At 44.0% G+C, this 7,496-nt stretch overlaps 1 pseudogene; it reads left to right on the top strand.

Moving 5' to 3' along the window:
* LOC102853039 overlaps positions 1–697 on the top strand; it is a 2,805-nt pseudogene extending 2,108 nt beyond the window's left edge.
* The last annotated feature ends 6,799 nt before the right edge of the window (positions 698–7,496 follow it).

Below are 7,496 nucleotides of genomic sequence, written 5' to 3'. Positions count from 1 at the left end.
GCAGACTCTTTCTCCTGCCTCCAGAGCCTGATGTCTCCCACTGTGGGCCCAGTCCTACCGTCTGCAGTTTCCATGGACCTTGACCCCTGGCCTCTATGAACCTCTGCTGGGCCCAGACCCGGCCCTGACCCCCGATTTGCACTTCCTCCTGAACTCAGGCCTGCGGCTCCCCGCCCAGCGGGCTACCTCTTCTACCGCCTCCCCGTTCTTCCGGGCCCTGCTGGCTGGCAGCTTCATCGAAGCGCAGATGGACCTGGTACCACTTCGAGGCCTGTCACCCGGTGCTGCCTGGCCTGTATTACATCACCTGCATGGCTGCCGTGGCTGTGGCGCTGCCCTGAGGCCCGTACCCCCCTCAGGCCAGCCCCTGCTTGGCTCAGAGGCAGAGGAAGCACTGGAGGCCGCTAGCCGTTTCCTACTGCCCAGCCTCGAAGAGGAACTGGAAGAAGCTGTGGGCCATGTCCACCTACAGCCCCAAGGTGGTCCAGAGTCAGTGGAGGAAGTGTTCCGCCTTGGCCGGCCCCGGCTAGCTGCCTATTGTGCCCGCTGGACACTGGGGCCAGGACAGTGCCCACGGAAGCGAGCCCTGGCCCTAACGGGCCTCGTGAAGGCGGCAGGCGAGGAGACAGGGCCCCTGACTGAGGCTTTACTGGCTGTGGTGATGGGGGTTGAGGCAGGGGGCAAGGGGCCTTATTGATAGCAGCCCTTGGGAGGGAACCCCCGGATGGATCGGCTATGAGGGAGACAACCCTCAGAGTGATGAGGGTGAAGGGCTCCTAGCACAAGAGTAGGCTGGGCAGGAGTCACCATCAAGGACTGATGGGAAGATGGAACCAGACGCCAGGACGTGAGGACCCAGGAGTGAGAAAACCCGGGGCCAGATCATGGAGCCCAAGAGACAGAGAGAGGCCAGGTCCCAGGGAGCTGGCCAAACCTGTAGAGTTTTGATTAAAAGACTGGAATTGGAAAAAAAATGCAGAGCTGCTTCCTCGAAGTAGAGGCTACCTTAGTGGCATGAAAGGCGTGAACTGTTCAGCCAATGCAGAGCCTTCAACTTGAATGTGGCACAACCCAAAATGAGGAGAAAGAACCATAAACAACCCAAAATGAGGAGAAAGAACCATAAACATCCATTGAATATGGAATGTATGAAGTGTTAAATGAGGAAAACTGAAAGTTGTAAAAAAAAAATAAAACAAAAAGCATAAAAATGGATATCCTAGGCATTGTTGTTAAATTATTAATGAACCTACATACAACAGGGGAAAAAATACTCCTCAATCTTGGGCCATTCCCCTCTTCTGTGCTCATTGTTGGAGGCATTGTTGTCAGTCTATGTCATTGAGGGTTTGCCTCTTTTTTTATGTACTCTTATTTTCCCCAAGTTTGGATTAAGCATACGCTCCTCTTTTGGAGAATGATATCATGTTTGGAAAGGTGGGGGGTGAGCATAAAAGAGGAAGACCCGCAACAGAAGAGAGTGACATGGTGGCTCTAACAATGGGCTCAAGTGTCTTGGAGACGGTGCAGATGGCACAGAATGGGGCAGATCCCATTGTTCATAGAGTCACTATCACAATAACACTTTAAAAAAGACTTTTCTTGCTCTTTAGCACTTTCAAGAGGACCTCAGCCAAAGATTGACCCAATGTAATATACCATTTGAATTCCTGAGTGTAGCGTCTTTCCAGGGGTTGATTGTAGAGCCAAGTCAAATGAAACCTTGGCACCTTCAAGCATTTCTCCCTTTATCATGATGTTGTCTATCGGTCCACTTGCGAGGCTTTTGTTTCCTTGATGTTGAAATGCCATCCCTCCTGAAAGCCTTCAACTTGAATGTGGCACAACCCAAAATGAGGAGAAAGAACCATAAACATCTGCTGAATATGGAATGTATGAAGTGTTAAATGAGGAAAACTGAAAGTTAAAAAAAAATAAAGCAAAAAGCATAAAAACGGATATTCAATGAAATTATAGCTACTGTAAGATAGATCTTAGCTGAAAGCAGGGAATACCAGAGCAATGTATATCTGTGTTTCATTGACTGTGCAAAGGCATTTGACTGTGTGGATCATAACAAACTGTGGCTGACTCTGAGCACAATGGGAATCCCAGAACACTTGATTTTGCTAATGCGGAACCTATACTTGGACTAAGAGGTGGCTGTCCGAACAGAGCTAGGAAACAGTACGTAATTCAAAATTGCGATGGGAGTACGCCAGGGATGTGTCCTGTCTCCATACCTTTTCCACCTGTATGGAGAACAGATTATTGAGAGGCTGGGCTCTATGAGGAGTGGTGTGGTGTCAGGATAGTTAGAAGATCGATTAACAATCTGCGTTATAGTGATGACACAATCCTGCTTGCTGAAACTGAGGAGGACCTGAAGCACTTGCTGCAGAATGTCAAGGGCTGTAGCTTTCAATGTGGATTGAGGCTCAGTGTTAAGAAGACAAAGATTCTCACCACTGGACCAATTGGCAGCATCAGGATGGATGGCGAAGAGATTGAGATTGTTCATAGCTTCAGTTTGCTTGGCTCCACAGTCAACGCTCTTGGCACCAGTAGCCAGGAAATGAAAAGACGTATTGCGATGGGAAAGTCAGCTGTTAGGGACCTTTCCAAAGTTCTGAAGAACAATAGTGTCTCTCTGGAGACTAAGGTGCATCTGGTACAGGGCATGATCTTTGCAATCACTTCCTATGCATCAGAGAGTTGGACAATAACTAGGGAGGATGGAAGGAGAATTGATGCCTTTGAGCTGTGGTGCTGGAGTAGAGTATTGAAGGTACCATGGACAGCTAGGAAAACAAACAGATTCATCGTGGAGTGGGTTTAACTGTGCAGCTCTTTGGAGGGAAGGATTCTGAGGCTACATCTCGCATACTTTGGATATGCTATGAGAAGAGACCGGTCCTTGGCGAGGGATATCATGCTTGGGTGGGTGGAGTGCCAGCACAAGAGGGGAACGCCTTCTATGAGGTGGATTGATTCAGTGACTGGGGTAATCGGCAGTGGTTTATCAGAGACAGTGCGATTGTCACAGGCCAGAGAAGAGTTCAGGGCTGTTGTACATAGAGTTGCTATGAGTTGTAAGCGACGCGGTGGCACATAACAACAACAACTCTACTAAATTCATTTACTATCTCTGTTTTTTTCTTCTTTTTCTTTTCTGAGTCTTTCGGATTTTCTGGGTACTGTGTACATATACATACACACAAATACACACACACATACACGCACACACACACACACACACACACACACACACACACACACACACTTATATCTATATCTCTTCAGAATACAGTTAGAGTTTCAACACCTGTTTTGCAGTATGGATACTTCTTATTTCCTTCTCTTGTTGTTTTGCCCAGACAAGTACTTCTAATACAGTATTGGATAGGAAAGATGATAGTGGGCTTCTTGTCATTCACAATATTAAAAAAAAAACTTTAAAAAAAATATTGGTTTGCATATAAAATTGGTATATATTGCATTTCACACTATCCTCCGTTCACATAGTGTTTTTCATACAATCATTCCCATACATTGTGATTTTAAAAAATCACCATTGAACTATGCCCACAATTACCCTGTCTTTTCAAGTTCTCACAGATCTTTTCTATTACCTTTACCCTCTCCCTTCAATTATCAAATTGTCATCCCTGTAATTCCCCCCTGCCTATCTTCTTTCTGCTCCCATCCCTTCTTACCTTACACATTTTATTAGTTATCATTCTATTTGTACAATAATATTTTTATGTTATATTGATCCTGATAAGACTGAGATAATTCCCTCAGCATAATGCTCTCCTGTCTCACCCAAGCTCTATGTCCCCCCTCCCCGAATATTTTCTCCTCAGTGTACATTGTATTCCATCATGTGAATGTTTCAATATTTCTCAATCCATTTGATTGCGGCTGGACATTTGGGCTGTTCCCATGTTCTTGTGGTTGTAAATACAACCGCAGTGAATATGGATGCACAAATCTCCATTTGTGTATCATTTCTCTGCTCCTTGAGGGATATTCTTAGCAGTGAAATAGTTAGGTCTTTCACAATATTGAGGAGTGAGTGTACCGTCATGGAATGGACTGATGCTGGAGGAAGCTCCTTGACAAGCCTAGGTTGTAAAAGATACTCCCTGTGTTACTCCTGTAACGTAGTGCTTGCCCTGTGGGTGATAGGTCAGTAAAGTATCATTGAAAACATGCCCAGTCTGTGAGACGAAGATTCACCACCGTTGCTTCTAATACACTCCCTCGTAGCACTCGTTCCAACAGTTGTTTGCTGTTTTGACAATTTGATAATATACACAATCATTGCTCCTGCATGTTATGTAGTATTCTATTATGTGAATACACCATATTTTCTGTATCTGTTTATGTGTGTCAGAGGCAATGAGATTGGCATAGGATAGAGCAGGGTTTAGGGCTGTCGTATATAGGGTCGCTATGAGTCGCAAACGACTCGACGGCACATAAAAACAAAAACAACGATTCATGTGTGGTTGGACATCTATGCTGTTTCCATGTTCTTGCAATGGTGAATAATGCCTTGATGAACATTGGTGCACAAATCTCTGTTGGTGCTTCAATTCTCATTTGCTCAGGATATATTCCCAGTGGTAGAATAGCTCAGTCATAGGGAATTTTTATGTTCAGTCTTTTGAGTACGCACCAAACTGTCGTCCAAAATGCTTGTCTCCTTGTGATTTCTAAACTTCTGATACCTTGAGTGTCTGTTCTGGATGCAAGAGAAATGAAATCATCGGCAACTTCAAGCATTCCTCAACCCCTCCTGATGGTTTCTAGTTGTTGACATTTAATCTGATTTAGATGATGTTGTTTCATTTAGGCTCTGGATTAACAGGCAAGTGAAAGGATTTCCCCTTTAAAATCCAAATGTCATTTAAAATTATCTGTGATTACTTAAATGAGGCAATGTAAGGTGTGCCTGTTGTAATCCAGTCACAAACTACAGGAGCATAGGACGCTGGACCCAGCTAGTCTATAAAGGCTGGAGCAGCATGGAGGAGAGCACACATCTCTACCTCTTACGGACCTGAAGCCTCAGAGCTCAGCCCAACTGCCTGACCTCTGCCTTGCCTGACCTAGGTTGTGGTTGCAGTATTGTCAGGAAAAAAACTGAGGACACCGAAACAGAGGTAAAGTGGGGACAGCTCAATCCTTCTGTGCATAGGAGAAGATGGGTAGGCTTCATTTTACACAGACTCTTTCTGTTCTTCTTAGGTGTCATCTAGCTGGTTTTGAGTTTTGTTTTCTCTTCCCCTTGTCATATTTTATTCATTTGCATCCAATCATTCATATACTTTGTGTTTCATGCATATAATTGGTGTTTTAAACAAATTTCCTTTTACTTTGTGTTTCATTTTTAGATAGTGTACTTCACAAAATCATTTGTATAATGTGGTATTTTATTTAACTAATTAGTATTGATCCAATCATTTCATTCGCCAGTCTTTTCATCAAGTCTTTCCTTCTCATCCACACACTAACATCTGGCATCCTATTGATTTCTTTCCTTCCCTCTGTAAATGCACATGCTTTCTTTTTTTTCTCCCCTTTGAACATTCAAATACATCTCGCTCAGTTAGTCATCTCCTTTTACAATACATGCCTTATTTACATCCCTTTGGTGGAAGTTTCCTCCAAGCCTTAAGTCCAGCATTTTGAATTTGGGCAAAAAGACCAGGTGCGTATTCTTTATTTCATTGGTGTCATAAGGCTTATTTCCAATGAGCATATCTAATGTCCAGGTTGCACTTTCCCTGCCAGCCTCTGCATTACAGTGGGTGGTTTCTTTGCAGTTCTCAGAAAATTCAGATTTCCATAATACAGAGTCTCCTCCTGAAAGCATAGCATGAACCATGTGATACCAATCATTAGGGGAAAGCCAAAAATCCCCTAAAGTTTCCAATATTGACAGTGTAAAGGGGGCAACTGGTCCATAGTCAGTTACTGCAGCTTTTAATGCTTTCAAAGTTTTAAAACCTAAATGTTTGTAATCCCTTGATAATGTCTCCTTATTATCATCTCCCTGTTTAATAAGTGCCTCAGTGACTGGAAAAAGGTCAAATATTTGAGAAGAGGCCTTCTTAGTTAAGGTGGAAATTTTCTTTTGTTCCCCAAGGTGAGGAGCATGATAAAATGGTGCTGGTGTCTGTAAAGGTGGGAAAATTTTCTCTTGGCAAAATGGCGCTGGGGAGTGTAAAGGCGGGAAAATTTTCCTTTGATCTCCAGGAGGAGAAACAAGACAAGATGGTGCTGTTTCATTAGCAAGTTCTAAGTCTAACATTCTCAACTTCTTCAATAACTTATTGCACTTCTTTTTAAGCTGAATAGCCTCCCTGAGATTCTTAATTTCTAAAACTGGATCACTAGCGCCTGGTAACATAAATGAGTAGCTCCGAAGGGAAGTCAAAAGCAGGGCCAGGCAGCAGCAACAGTCAGTTGTAAGGAGGCAGCAGCCTCTGTGCAAGAGGCACAGGGGGTGACCAGTCAGGGCTATGATACTCAGTCACCTCACCCTTTAAATCAGCTTCCTCTGCAGAAGTTAAATAATCATTGTCATTTGCATCTGAATGAAAAACTTTCAAAGCAGGATACAGAGCTCTAGGGAAGCTGGGTTCTTTAAAAGGAGGCTTGTATGCGAGATCAGCTTTTAAGGAGGCACGGATTTGAGTAGAAATATCAGGGTTAATGTCCTCTTCTACAGGGGGCATTATAATTGAAACAGAATCCTTATCCGTGGGAGGGGGAGAATTTACTTCATTAAGGAGAGGTTTATGTAAGTTTCCCGAGTCAGAATTAAGCAAGGACTGACTTTTCCTGAATTCCTCCTTAAGAAACCTTTCTCCCTCCTCCACCAGGTCTTGAACATCTTTATGGAAATGTCTCACAGCTAGGATTTCATCAATAAGATTCCAGTAAGAAAAGACAGTGACAGGAACCTTTTCCGGACCAAACATTTGATAAAAATCACTTAGAGCATTTCCCACCCTTTTCCACCTCTTTTCATTGATAGTCCCTTCTTGAGGGAGCCAGAGACATATGTCCTTGAGAAAAGAAAAACAGTGAACTAAATCCTTTTTCTTTACCCTTACCCCTCGCGCCCTTAATGAGTCCTTCAGACCCTCCATAAATTTTTCCTCTACACTAGTTGCTGTCCCATTATGGCCGCTGACTTACCTCCGAGGTCCACGAGGCGGGTGTTCTCGCGGTGACCTCTTAATTCTCTGTAGTGACCGGCTGGTCCTTCTTTCTCTCTCAAGCGGCTACCTCACTGACTTCCCCTTGCCTTTGCCCGACGTTGGGCGCCAAAAAATACCCTGGCCAGCGGGTTCTTCAACATGAGCCTGAAGGAGGAGAAGTGGGGCTGAGAAAGGGACAAGGGGCGCAAAGAATTGTGACAAGACAACAATTCCAATCAAGTCTCGTTTATTCTGGCTTTTACACAGGGTTTTTTTTTT

Source organism: Elephantulus edwardii, unplaced genomic scaffold (genome assembly GCF_000299155.1).
Source record: "Elephantulus edwardii isolate Elephantulus edwardi_28Jun2011 unplaced genomic scaffold, EleEdw1.0 scaffold00395, whole genome shotgun sequence".
Taxonomy (NCBI): Eukaryota; Metazoa; Chordata; class Mammalia; order Macroscelidea; family Macroscelididae; genus Elephantulus; species Elephantulus edwardii.
Note: the sequence above shows the minus strand (reverse complement) of the source record. Positions and strands in the feature narration are given on the sequence as shown.